We start from the raw sequence: 15,178 nt of genomic DNA, 5'->3' as shown, positions 1-15,178 counted from the left end.
TCTGTAATGCAAATGGAAATTCTATGAAAAAAATGAGAGTAACATTGTTTCCCCCTTTAAAATTAATTGTTTATATAGTATTAGAAATGCCAGGTATAGAAATAAGAGAAGAAAAAGAAATTGAAGGCATCATAATTAGCAATGAGGTAGCAAATTTTTCTCCTTGCGAATGATATGTTGGTATACTAAGAGAACCCAAGAAAAACATGTAAAAAATCTATTTGAAATGATTAACAAATTCAGCAAAAGTATCAGGATATAAAATAAACCCACATAACATAAATCATCAGCATTTCTATATATGAAAAACAAAGCCTATCTCATGCCCTATACCAAGATGAAATCAAAATGGATACAGGATCTAGACATAAAATAATATTATAAGCAAACTTGAAGATCAAAGAGTAGTTTACCTGTCAGATCTATGGAAAGGAAAACAGTTTATAACCAAGGAAGAGATAGAGAACATAATTCAAAACAAACTAGATAAATTTGACTACATTGAATTAAAAAGTTTTGCATAGACAAAACCACTGTAACCAAGATAAAAAGAAATGAAGTAAATTGGGAAACAATTTTTATAGCTAGTATTTCTGACAAAGGATTCATTTCTAAAATATACAGAGAACTGAGTCAAATTTTCCAAAAAAAAGCCATTCCTAAAATGACAAATGGTCAAAGGACATGCAAAGGCAATTTACAGATGAGGAAATCAAAGTGATCCATAGTTATATGAAAAATTGCTCTAAATCATAGCTTACTAGAGAAATGTAAATTAAAACATCTCTTAGGTACCACCTCATCCCTCTCAGACTGGCCGTTATGACCAGAAAAGACAATGATCAATGTTGGAAGGGATATGGGAAATCTGGGACAATAATACATTGTTGGTGGAGCTGTGAACTCATCCAGTTTTTCTGGAAAGCAGATTGGAATTGTGCCCAAAGGAAAACAAAAGTGTACATACCCTTAAATCCAGCATTACAACTACTGGGTCTATACCCTGAAGAGATGATGAAAAAAGTGTAAAAACATAATTTGTACAAAAATATTCAGAGTAGCCCTGTTTGTGGTAGCAAAGAATTGGAAATTAAGTAAATTTCCTTCAATTGGGGAATGAGTTAACAAACTGAGTTAATGAGTTAAAATGAGTTAACATATGCATGTCATGTCACGGAACACTATTGTTATATTAGAAACCAGGAGGAATGGGAATTCAGGGAAGCCTGGAAGGATTTGCATGAACTGATGCGGAGTGAGATGAGCAGAATCAGAAGAACATTGTGTACCCTAACATCAACATGGGAGTGGGGATCAACCTTGATGCACTTGCTCAATTTTGGGCTATCTGCAATGGAGAACACCATCTATATTGAGAGAAAGAACTGTGGAATTCAAACAAAGACCAAAGACTATTACCTTTAACTTAGAAAAAAATACTGTTATCTTATTAAGTAATTTTTCTATTTCTTATACTTCATTTTTCTTCCTTAAGGATATGATTTCTCTCTCATCACATTCAACTGAGATCCATGTATATCATGGAAACAATGTAAAGAATAACAGACTGTCTTCTGTGGGAGTGGGGGGAGAGAAGCAAGATTAGGAGAAAAATTGTAAAACTCAAAATAAATAAAAATCTTTGTAAAATTCAAAAAAAAAGACTGGAGAAAACAATGGGAAAGAATATGAAGTATCTGAAAGGCCAAAAAAAAGCAAAGATCAAGAGCAAGATACAGAAAGAGAAATTCCATTTAAAATAACCATAAATAACAGTAAGATGGGAATCTACCTCCCAAGACAAACCCAGAAACTATATGAACACAATTATAAAGCACTTCTCGTCCAATAAACTCAGAACTAAAAAAAATTTGGAAAAATGTCAAATGCTCATGGTTATGTTGAGCTAATATAATACAAATTACAATTCTACCCAAATTAAATTACTTATTCAGTGCCACACCAATCAAACAACCAAATAACTACTTTACTGATCTAGGAAAAAATGGTAAAAAAAATTCATCTGGAGCAGCAAAGGACAAGAATACGAAGGGAAGTGATGAAAAATGTAAAGGAAGGTGGTTTAGCTCTACCAGATCTGAAATTATACTATAAAGCATCAAGTAAGGGAGGTAGAAGAAAAATTAGGGGAGGGAATGAGAGAGATGCAGGAAAAAACATGAAAAAGTCAGTAGCTTAGTCAAGGAGATCCAAAAAACGCTGAAGAAAATAATATGTTAAAAACAGCTTAGGTCAAGCAGATAAAACATTCAAAAAGTTATCAAAGAGAAGAATGCTTTAAAAAGTATAATTGGACAGATGGAAAAGGAGATAAGAAAGATCTCTGAGGAAAATAAATCCTTCAGATGTAGAATGGAGCTAATGGAAGCTGATGACTGCTAGAACTGAAGACAATAATTCAACGCCAAAAGAATGAACAACTAGAAAAAATGTGAAATATCTCATTGACAAAACAACTGATCTGGAAACAGATCTAGAAAAGATAATTTAGAAATTATTGGGCTACCTGAATGTCATGATCAGGAAAAGAGTCTTCACCTCATTTTTAAAGAATTTCTACAGCAAAATTGCCCTGATATCCTAGAAGCAGAAAGTAAAATAGAAATTGAGAGAATCCACCAATCTCCCCTGGAAAGAGATCCCCCCCCCAAAAAGAAAAGTCCTACATATCCCAAAATATACATAACATTCTTTCTTGTAAAGGCAAAAATTTGGAAATTGAAGGGATGTCCCTGAATTGAAGAATGGTTAAACAGGTTATGGTCCATGAATACTATTGTTCTATAAGAAACCATAAATGGTCAGACACAAGAGAAGCATGAAATGACTTATGGAATCTCATACTGATCAAAGGGAGTAGAACCAAGAGAACAATGTACACATCAACAATAACATTGTGAGATGAACAAACTTGATGGAAGCAGCTCCTTTCAGTGGTTCAGAAAGTTAGGAAAACTTTATTATACTGACTATGTGCTATATATCATCTCCATCAAGAGGAAGGAAAACAAGACAAAACAAAACACATACACACAAAAAACCCTCCAGAATCTGATGAACACTTTATAAAAATTATTTTATACATCTCTTTCCTTAATCCAAATTCCTCATACTAAAAATAATTAATACTAACCTGTAAACATGTTTATCAAAATCTGTATGCATCATGCTAACCTGACTGTTTGCCACTGAAGCAGGGGGGTGGAAGAAAATTTTGTAACTTGAAAATATACATGTGCAAATGAATGAACATAAATAAATAAATTTTAAAAAATAAAATTAACTTTTTTGCTATACATATCAAGAAAACTTTAAGCTTGCAGCAATTTTCTGAATGAAAATGAACTTAATTTTTATGGTGCAACTCTGTTCATTTCTTATTTTCCTTAGCAATATCTCTCCCTAAGAGAACTCCCCTCCAAACTTCCATTTAAACAAATCTTCCAGGGAAGCCAAAATTCCTTTATTTTTTTCCTGAATATATTCCTTTGAATTTCTCCATCATTTTGCCATGTGGAAACCATTTCTCTTACCTTACCCTTTTAGATTCTTTTTATATATTGTAGATTATAATCTCTTGGAGGATAGAGACAGTATTTCTCTTTCATATTTGTACTTCCAGTGTTTAGTATAGTGTAATGGCAGAGAATATTCTATAGTATTCTGTAAAAATTTACCTACTATGAAACTGGCAAAACCATTTCCCAAAACATTAGTATCCAAGGCAACTAAAAAAGTACAAAAGAGAAGAATCTAGTCACATTAATCTTTTCTCAATTTAATTTAATAACAATATATATGGAAGTGAGTGAATTAACTTAGAGGAATCAATGTCTGAAATATTTAGCAATATTTGAAAGAATTCAATAAATTTATCAGAAGTACATAATATAGATGATGCTTTAAAATTCATTCATGAATACATGCCAAGATCCAATACTGTTGAGATATCAAAATTTATTTTTATCAATCTATAAAATAGGATTGAATTTTCCTATTTACATTCCAGGTAAGGGTATATTTCTATATAATTCCTTATGTACCATGTTTCTTTATATATAGGCTTATTCCAACCAAACTCAATAGGAATGAATCACAAATGAAACCTGGAATGGAAGGTGTGAGATACTGCATAAAAAACTGGGTGTTTCTAGTGCAAGATCCAACTGTCTCCTTCTATCCTCCCATCCTCCCATGACATATAATCTCTTTTATGCTGTAATATCTCTGGGACTCCCTTTCCTTATCTTTAAAATTAGGAGGGTAGATTAGATTTCTATGCTCTTAGCCTCAAATCTATGAATTATTAAATTAAAAAACCCATTGAGCATCATCCAATCATCTGTAAGACCTAGAATTGTCAAAAAATCTAAGCAATTTAGAGTTATCTCAAATGTGCGGAGCTAGGAAACTTGTGATATATTTCTCAAAACATTTAGATTTCAGAAAAGCAAAAGGTGTAAAACAGTACAATCGTAAGTTACCAATCACTCCTCTTTCTGTTGTTTTCCAAGGAGCACAAAGACTCAGAGAAATCACTGTCTGAAATATCTCATAACATTTACCAGGATACCTTAGAATGCATAACAAATTAAATTTTCTCAAAAACCATATTCATAAAGGATGGAGACTTGCTTACTTGTATGCAAACATTTCTGAAAAGTTCAACTAATCTAAAATTCAGTTTGTGTGGCTCAAGTTCTAACTGTGTTTACCTGAAATGTTTAGGTAATTCCTGAAACTTTTGAATTTTAGTTGGTGATTTGTGAGGAGCAGATTGCACTTCCCTGAACCAAAATCTAACAAGCACCACAAAGTGAAAATAAACTGGAGACACTTGAAATAAAAAATCACTTCAAGAAATCTAAGCTTTTTTTTCCCCCTTCCACTTTAAGCCAACTAAACTCCCAACACATTCTGATCATCTCACCACACTGTGTCTGAGCTGGTGACAACTGATTCATGTGTACATTTGCATATCCCCTCAGTGCCAGCAGCAGAATACAAAATGGGTCCTCCTGCTCTGGCAGATGACACAGCACTGGCAAATCAGGAGGAGCTGTCAAAAACAGCTGTCCATTAAAAGAGTTTGCTAAAACAACTAAGAGCTGTTTGAAAATGCTAGGTGGTAGAATTTAATTGGAGCAGCAACTGTTCAAAATTAAGATGAAAAGGACCAGTCTGTAAATGTGCATTTTTGACATGTTAAAAGTAATATATAGTCAGGGTAGGTTTATGTGCTATGAAGCTGCCCAATTTTTCTTTTCTGCCAATGAGATGGGTTTTGTGATAAGTGGTTCAGCAAATGCATCTTTATCCAAAGGTTTAAAAGAAATCAGACATGTCCAGGTCTTTGACATGTTGAGAAAATCATATTAAATTAGTGGAAATCTATTTTTGATGAAAAAACTAAAACTGATGGTTCTGGAGATTGATTCCCCATTTATCTACTGTCTAAGCTGAGTTTAGAGATGGGCAGCAATATTGCATCCATTTCTGCTTAGGACAGGTTTCTTTTAAAGCCTTTTTGTATTGGACAAGGTGCCATGACATTCCTTTGATGTGCAGGTCTAGACAATATACAGGAGTTAAATCATCATGACTTGCTTAAGCTTTTGCCTTTCCGTTGAAGATGATATCCCCAAAGGGGTCAGATGGTACAAATTATAGTTTTTAGTTGTTTTTTTTTTTTTGCAAGGCAATGGGGTTAAGTGACTTGCCCAAGGCCACATGGGTAGGTAATTATTAAATGTCTGAGGCCGGATTTGAACTCAGTAACTCCTGACTCCAGGACCTGTGCTCTATCCACTGCGCCACCTAGGTGCCCCTGGTACAAAAATATAGAGAGGACATAATTATGATTCCTTTAAAAGCATCTTTGTTGATATATGAACTTTGCAGCTATCCCTATTCTTTAGGAATACAAAATATATTTTTTACAGCTCTAATATCAGAATTTACATTCTGGGCAAAGAATCATTATTTCAAAATACTATTTAGGAATCTTAAATGCCCTAATGAATGAAAAAAAATCAGTCTAGTATTCTCACCTTCACTTCTATATGTTTTTATTAATTGTCTGAGATACAAAAGAATTTAGTCTCCAACTTTATTAGATTCATCTGAGACTTGTTCATTATAATTGTAATCTATAAAAGATTTATTGTAAAGGCTTCTTGGGGTGGAGTCAGAATGCTGGAGCAATCAGATAAACTCTACCAAAATTCTTTTCCAAACAACTTTAGAATATTATATCAGATTGAATTTAGTGGTAGAGGAAACAAAAAGTCAGAATGAGACATTTCTCCAGTCTAAAGCAACTTAGGAGATCAGAAAGAGAGATCTGTGATAAAGGAGTGGATTATGATCTGAATTCCAAGTATATAAAATATTAGAGTTGGGGCTAGGAGTTGTCAAAAGTAACTGGTCAGGTGATATTCTAGGATTCATTAAATATGCATCTTATCATCCTCAGAGAATGACTGTTTGCTTCCTCTTTGTCTATACTATCTTCTTCAATTTCTTTTTCTTTTCTTATTTCTAAATCTGACATTTCTAATGCAATATTGAATAATAAAAGGGTATCCCTGTTTTAACCCTGCTCTTATTGTCCAGATATTTTTACTAAGCGTAATTTATAAATTCAACAATTATCTCTCCTAGATCTATTGTTTTAATGTCAATCATTCATTTTCTTCTTTTGGTTTTGTTTGATGGAATCTTGGTGTCTTCTAGAGTCATGTTGCTATTTGTCATCTCTAATTTCTAGAATTTTAGTTTCTTTAATTAACTTTTGTGTTTCCTTTTCTACTTGGCTAATTTTTTTTTAATAAGTTGTTATCTTTGTCCAATTAGTCACTTTTACTTTTAAGGGAATTAGTTTTTCTTTCCAATTGGTCAACTTTACTTTTTTTTTTGCAAGGAAATGGGGTCAAGTGGCTTGCCCAAGACCACACAGCTAGGTAATTATTAAGTGTCTGAGGTCAGATTTGAACTCAGGTACTCCTGACTCCAGGGCCAGGGCTCTATCCATGGCACCACCTAGCTTCTCACAACTTTACTTTTAAAAGGGTTGATTTCTTTTTTCAATTTGGTCAGTTTTATTTTTCAAAGTTGTTTTTTTTAATCCTTTATTTCCTTTTATTTTCTTGCATAACTAAATTCTTTTCTCAATTTCTTTTCTTCCTCTCTTTGTTTTTTAAAATCAAGCTATCTTTTGGGATCTGAGAACAATTCATAACCCTTTCAGATTTTATGTGTAGGCATTTTGTGACTGCTCTTCTCTTCTGAGATGGTCTTTTATCTTCCTTTTCATAATAATAGCTTTCTATGATTAGTGCTCTTTTCGGGTTTTTTTTTTTTTGGTTAATTTTGATGGTTGAGCTCTGTATCAGGGGCACATGGTATATAATTAAAAGGTGTTTTGTTGTTGTTGTTGTTGTTGTTGTTTTGGGGGCTCAGAGATATGGTGTTTTGGCTTTCTGCTCTAGCATCTCAAGTGCTTGACATTAGTTCCCTCTGTTAGGGCCCAACCCCATCCTGTCTGTTATACCAGTATTCCCAGGACTCAAACTGTCTTCCATGATAACTTAAATTGAGAACTAGTTTTACTATTGCTTTTTTGTGGTTCTGCTGTTTTAAGGTCTATTTAGAGAAAGTTTGTCTGGGAAAAGTTCCAGAATCTTAGATACTAACTTTGCACCACTACCTTGGTATGGGCCAGGGGGGTCCTTAAAATGAAATTTTAATTTAAAAACAATTTACAATGATAGTTAATCATAAAATTTGATTTCCTATTTTCAGGAGGAACAAGGAAATGTATATAATGTAGATCTATTTGAAGAGCCAGTGGATAAACTATATATCCCTCCATGTACATGAGAGTCAGTAGCTCCATTTAAGTAGTAAATGCATCCCAAAGAAAAAGAGAATCTGTTTGAGTTGTAAACAAATTTAATTTTAAATTTTTATGAAAATTATTCAAATTTGTTTTTAATATGCTTCTTTTCTGAATTTTATTTCCAATTTAATAATGAAGACATTTTCAATTTTTAGCCCTTGTTTCCATAAAATATTTTAAAGAGAAGAGTAAAAATCAATTGGCATAAATATACTCTTTTGTTTATTTCATGTGATGATGAAATATTGTAGGATGTAGATTTTATGCGCAATGGTTTAATGTATAAACATTTATGAGCAGTAACATAACCAAAGGGATACTTCTTTCTGTCTCTCTTTCTCTTCTACCACATATATACATACATACATGTAACATATCTATTTATTGCTTTATATTTTTAAATACTATTATTTGGAAAACAAACTAATATTTTTGTGAGTCTTTTGATCTGGGGCATGTCCCATCTTCTTTCCACTCCCCACCAAATATTTTAAATGATATTTTATTTTTCCTGATACATACAAGGAAAGTTTTTCAAAATTCATCCATGTGCATGTGCATATCTTTTAAATTATATATTTTCCTTTCATTCTCTCTTCCCATCCTACCTCCCCTCAATGGCAAATGGTCAGTTGAATATTGTGCATAGCACATTTGTGTTAAAAATGTTTATAGTCATTTTTCAGTCAGTTTAATCAGTTTAGTCATTTTCAGTATGGGGAATTAGGATTAAGGGAAAGAAATATACAAGAGAAATTATTTTAAAAGTGAATATAGGGGCAGCTAGGTGACCCAATGGATAGAGCACCGGTTCTGGAGTCAGGAGTCCCTGAATTCAAATGAGGCCTTAGACACTTAATAATTGCCTAGTTGTGTGACCTTGCACAAGTCATTTAACCCCATTGCCTTAAATAAATAAAAGTTTTTTTTTTAAAGTTATTGTATTGTTCATCAGATTTTGAAGGGTTTTGTTTTATTTTGTTTTGTCCTTCTTCCTCTGGATGGGGATTGTAATATCTGTAGACAATCTAATAGGGTTGCCCTAGCTCTCTGAACTGAGTAGCTGCATCCATCAGGGCTGATCAACTCACAATGTTGTTATTAATGTATAGAATGTTATCTTGGTCCTGTTCCCTTCACTCAGCAGCAGATCCTATTATTCATTCCATGCTTCTCTAGAGACCAATCACCCATGGTTTCTTATAGAGCAATAGTATCCCAAAACATTCATATACCATAACTCATTCAGCCACTCCCCAATTGATGGGCATCCCTTCAGATTCCAATTCTTTGCCAGTGCAAAAAGAGCTACCTTAAATATTTTGGAACATATGACACTTTTACCATTTTTTAATGATTTCTTCTGGATATAGGCCTAGGATTGGAATTGCTGGGTTAAAGAGCAAAATTAGTTTTATTACTCTTTGTGCATAGTTTCATATTGCTCTCCAAAATGGTTGGATAGGCTGACAACTCCACCAGCAATGCATTAGAGTTCCAATACTCTCACAACCTCTCCAACACTGGTCATTTTCCATTTTTGTTATCTTAGCCAATCTGATAGGCATGAGGTGATAACTTCATAGTTTTTTAAATTTGCTTTTCTTTAATAATTCTTTTAATTTACTTTTCTTTAATTCTTTAATTTAAGTAACAATGACTTGGGACATTTTTATATGATTATTTATAGCTTTAATTTCCTTCATTTGAAAGCTGTTCATATCCTTTGACCATTTATCAATTGAGGAATGATTTGTAACCTTAAATATTTGATATAATTCTCTATATAGTTTAAAAATGAGACCTTTATAAGAACCTCTAGCAGTGAAAATTGTTTCCCAGCTCTCTGTTTTCCTCCTAATTTTAGCAGCATTGATTTTATTATTGCAAAACTCTTTTTAATTTAATATAGTCAAAATCATCTATTTTGCAATTTCTAAAGTACTCTATTTGTTGATTGGTCATAAATTTCTCTCCTTAGATCTGACAGAGTATTTCTTGATCTATTAATATATCTGTGATGTTGCACTTTATGTCTAAATCCTATATTCATTTTGACTTTATTTTGGTAAAGGGCGTGAGATATGGGTCTATGCCTAAATTTTGTCATACTATTTGTTTTCCTGTCAATTTTTTCAAATAGTGAGTACTTATTCCAGAAATTAATGTCTTTGAGTTTGTCAGACAATAGATTATTGCAGTCATTTACTACTGTTTCTTTTGGTTCCATCCTAATCCATAGATGTATTATTATATTTCTTAATCTCTAGCAGGCAGTTTTGATGACCACCCTCCCCACCAACTATTCTGGAATCCTGATTGATGGTAGCTGAATGGTTAAAAAATATGAGAACAATATTGAATGGAAGGGGACTTGGGAAAAAGAAAAATACTTTTTTTTTTAAATACCCTGGCCTAGTTCAATGTAAACTGTGAAATTACATTTGTTTTAAATTTTGCGAATACTATCATTTTATGGGAAATGATATGCAATTATTGCAGGGAAAAATTGAGTGAATGCCACATACAATTCATATTAATAGTAAAAAAAATTCTTCACATATTTGTTTAGGAGAAAAGATCTTTTAACTTAAGGAAATGAGTATAAATATATTTCAAATAACATAAATTGTTTTAGTTTTTTGATTTGATAACATGTTTATCAATAGGTTAAATTGATATAACAACTTTCTGAAAGTAAATTAACTGAATTTAAAAAAAATTTTTAAAAGGAATTTGTATGATAAAATTATTAAATTATTAAGAATTATATATACTCTTTTTTTTGGCCCATTCTCAATCAGGATGAAGACCATTCCTAAGCAACCAGACTGGACATTCCAGAAAATGTTGGCATTTCTCTGAAGGGTCAGACAGTTATTATGAAGGGACCCAGAGGAATCCTCCACAGGGATTTCAACCATATCAATGTGGAGCTGTCTCCTTTGAAAGAAGTAAAAAAGACTCCAGGTGGACAAGTGGTGGGAAAATTGAAAAGAGCTTGCAACTGTACACACAATCTGTAGTCATGTGCAGAACATGTGCATTACTCTGGGTTTTCATTACAAGATGAGGTCTGTGTATCCTCACTTCCCCATCAGTGTTGTCATTCAAGAGAATGGCTCACTTACTGCAATCCGAAATTTCTTGGGTGAAAAATATATCCAAAGAGTGTGTATGAGACCAAGGGTTACTTGTGCGGTTTCTCAAGCCCAAAAAGATGAGCTGATTCTTGAAGAAAATGATCTTGAACTTATATCAAACTCAGCTGCCTGATCCAATAGGCCACTATAGTCATAAACAAGGATATTAGAAAGTTTTTGGATGGTATCTATGTTTCTTAGAAAGGCATAGTGCAACAAACTGATGAATAAGTTGGAAAAGATGCCAAAGGTCATGTCCTGAGGAATCAACACTTATTCAGATGTCAAAATTAAAAATATTTTTTGTCAAAAAAGAAGAATTATATATGAGAAATTAAGTTGAGTAGGGAAATTAAAAATGATCTGAAGTTTAACATTGCCTTTCATCACATTTATCTATATTACAAAAAAAGAAATGAAGGTTCATAGTATTTTATCTTCTTGTCCTCAATTTTGTTAGTCTGTGCTTTGACAAGCATTTCAACTATAAAGTAATAAATACCAATAGTCATATGTATTATGTGTGGGATGTTTTTTAGTCACTTTGTTGTTCCAATCCTGTCAGCTAGACAATAGCACAGTTTCCAATAGTGACATAGCAAGCCAACAAGGGGGGTCTCATTCCAAAACAACTTCAGAACCCTGGGAACAGTGGAACAAAGACAGGACTGGGTTGGGAACAAATCACTGTAAAGGCAGAGTCTGGACATAAAGGAGGAAACAAACTTTTGCATAGTCAATGTCTAGGCTACATAGACAACACCTTGTTCAACAATAAGCCAGAAATCAGACTCCAGTCCCTGCACAAAAGGCTCAGATCTATTCACCCTATGCCCCAGGAGCAGGGCTCAAAAATAAAAATGAAAAAAAAAACTAAAAGAGTGCTAACCATAGAAAACTATGCAGACAGAGATGCCATCTCAGAAGAAAGCAGTGACAAGTTACCTACATGGGAAGTCTCAAAGGAATCTATGAATTGGATTCAAATCCAAAACTTCATAGAAGAGCTTGAAAACAGTTTAAAAACCAAAGAAGAGAATAAGAAGAAAAATGCAAAAAAATTAGAGCCAGTAAAGAAAATTATGAAAAATAGATCAAAGAAATTAACTCCTTTAAAAGGAAAAATAACCAAGTAGAACTAGGATGCAACTCTTCAAAAAATAAAGTCAACTAACTTGAAAAGGAATTAAAACTCATTTAAAACTCAAATCAATCAACTGAAAAGGGAATACAACTCATCACAAAATAAAATTAATAAACTTGAAAAGGAAACAAACATCTAACTGAAGAAATAAAACCCTTAGAAATTAGAATTGGACAAATGAAAACTGATGAATCTATGAAACACCAAGATTACATTAAAATCAAAAGGCTGGGGGCGGCTAGGTGGCATAGTGGATAAAGCACTGAACTTGGAGTCAGGAGTACCTGGGTTCCAATCTGATCTCAGGCACTTAATAATTACCTAGCTGTGTGGCCTTGGGTAAGCCACTTAACCCCATTGCCTTGCAAAAAAAAACCCTAAAAAAAATCAAAAGGCTGAAAAAAGTTGAAGGAAACGTAAAGTAATGTAACAGTAAGGGTTATGGACTGCATAGATTTTTATGTTTGTCAGCTTGGATCTGTCCCCACACAGAGCTGCTTTCTCTTTTAGAAGTCTTTAAATGAGAATTTAATTATTAATATACTTATAATCCAATATTATAACATAAGATTAATATATTTAAAACCTAAAAGAGATATAATTACATATATGCATATATCTAAAGAAAAATTCAGCATCATTAAAGAAAAGGAAAGATAAGAGAGAAAAAAAAGTTACTCAACCAAGGAGGCCCCAACACCTAAAATCTGGCTGGCTGAGGATGTTTAGTCACAATGCAACCTCCAGGGTCTTAATTGGGAAAATCCCTTCTCAGAGTATCATCTCTGAAGGGGGTGACTTCCAAAGCCCATTTTCCCTAGTAAGACCTTTATAGTGTTTTCAGAAAAGTGGCACATGTTCAATGGTTACAAGATTGAACTCACTGATCCACAAATTTTGGTGAAAACACTCTCAGATACTGAGTACAATCACTTTCTCCCAGCCAAGTCCCCATATGTGGACCCCAAAATGTTCCCCAGCACTCCCTGAACCAGAACATGTCTTGATCAATCATGCTTTGTTCAGTGTGGTCAGGAAATTCCTCCTCTTTGGACCATTATGGCTGATAGGGAAGATCTCAATTATCCCAGGAAGATCTCAATTATCCCTTCACCCTTCAAGTACCTTTTAGGCAAAACAAACAACCTGGAAAATAGATTTAGGAGAGATAATTTATGAATTATTAGTCTGTCAGAAAGTTTAGATTTAAAAAAAGGCCTGGAAAATATCTTTTGAGAAATTATTAGAGAAAGAATGCACAGAACATCTCCTGAAAGAGACCCCATGATAAAAACTCCAAGAACTATCATAACCAAATTCCAGAATTCCCAAATAAAGGAGAAAATACTACTAGCAGTCAAAAAGAAGAAATTTAAATACAATGGGACCATTATCAGAATTACACAGAACTTTTAAGCTTTAATATAAAAGCATCAGAAGCCCTGGAATATGATATTTCAGAAAGCAAATCTTGGATTACAACCAAGAATTTATTGCCCTGTAAAATTCAGAATATTTTATCAAGGGAAAAGATGGATTTTCATTGAAATGCAAAATTACAAAATTTCCTGATAAAAAGAAAAGCTTTGAACAGAGAATTCATCTTCCAAGATAAGATTCAAGAGATGCATAAAAGATAAATGGAAAGGGGGAGAAAACAAATCTTAGTCAACAACCTTAAATCCTATACAACCCTACAAAAGAAGATAACAAACACTTGTAACTCTTGAAAATTGTATTTCTCTTAAGATAGTTAAGTGTTAGATATAGTTGAAGCAATTGTACTTAGAGGATATGGGTATAATTGATTCTTGTCCTTCATTATTGAGGAAGATCAAAATGATATCACTATGTTTGAGACAAATTACAATGCATCCGACTATGAATGAGCAGAGTAATATGAGATCAGAATATTTATCAGATCATGCACAAATGATCTAGGTGAAAAGTTGGAGTGTTTACTCTAAATGTATGGGTATCACATTTCCTTTGAGTTTCTTTAATTCTGCCTTGCTAATGGTGCTCAGAACTTTCTCTGATGAGTATATCCTATGCTGGATCTCCCTGTGCCAGTGTCTCCCATACCTTACAGTCAGTTGTAAAATTCTTAAGAGAGATCTTCAGAGGGGTGGCTAGGTGGCACAGTGGCCCTGGAGTCAGGAGTACCCGAGTTCAAATCCGGCCTCAGACCCTTAAGAATTACCTAGCTGTGTGGCCTTGGGCAAGCCACTTAACCCCATTGCCCCAAAAACTTAAAAAAAAAAAGAATTAATTAATTAATTAATTAATAAGTGAGATCCTCAGGATATCCCAGCACTTGAGTAGTTCGAATCTCTATACATAACTAAATCAAAAGTGTATTAACTTTACTAGATATCTAGAGATTTGTAATATAATAGAGGCAGAAGACAGGATTGTACTTAGAAGGGTTGGACACAAAAAGATTATGAAGGGATTTTATCTTAATCTATACTTTGGTTAATAAGGGTTTAAGTACTTTGGTAGTGAAGGACTGCATGGCTTTGGTTGCAGTCCTAAAGAGATGGAGAGAGCATATATTTAGAGGGACTGGACATGAAAATATCATGAAAAGATTATGCTTGGCCTGACACTTTGGTGACAACTGGAGGGAGTATGTGTTGGGGGAGTGGTATTAATCATTTATTAAATTATTTGGATTTGCATGCTGATTTGGCTCATGAAGATCATGTGTCTATGGAGGCTACTTGAAAAAGGGGTCAAGTTAAAAAATGATTACAATTTGATCTGATTCCTTACTCTTGAGAAGTATATTTCTAATGAGATGTAGCGGGAAGGGTACTTATTGACTATGAAGCAATGTTGCTTGTCAATCAATCAAGTAATAAATCAATCGAGTAACCAATCAAATTATTAGAATAGTGTTTCTATAAAGTTAGATAAGAGGAGTATATTTTGACTAAGAGGATAAAATAACAATAAATACATAAA

Source organism: Macrotis lagotis, chromosome 4 (genome assembly GCF_037893015.1).
Source record: "Macrotis lagotis isolate mMagLag1 chromosome 4, bilby.v1.9.chrom.fasta, whole genome shotgun sequence".
NCBI lineage: Eukaryota > Metazoa > Chordata > Mammalia > Peramelemorphia > Peramelidae > Macrotis > Macrotis lagotis.
Note: the sequence above shows the minus strand (reverse complement) of the source record.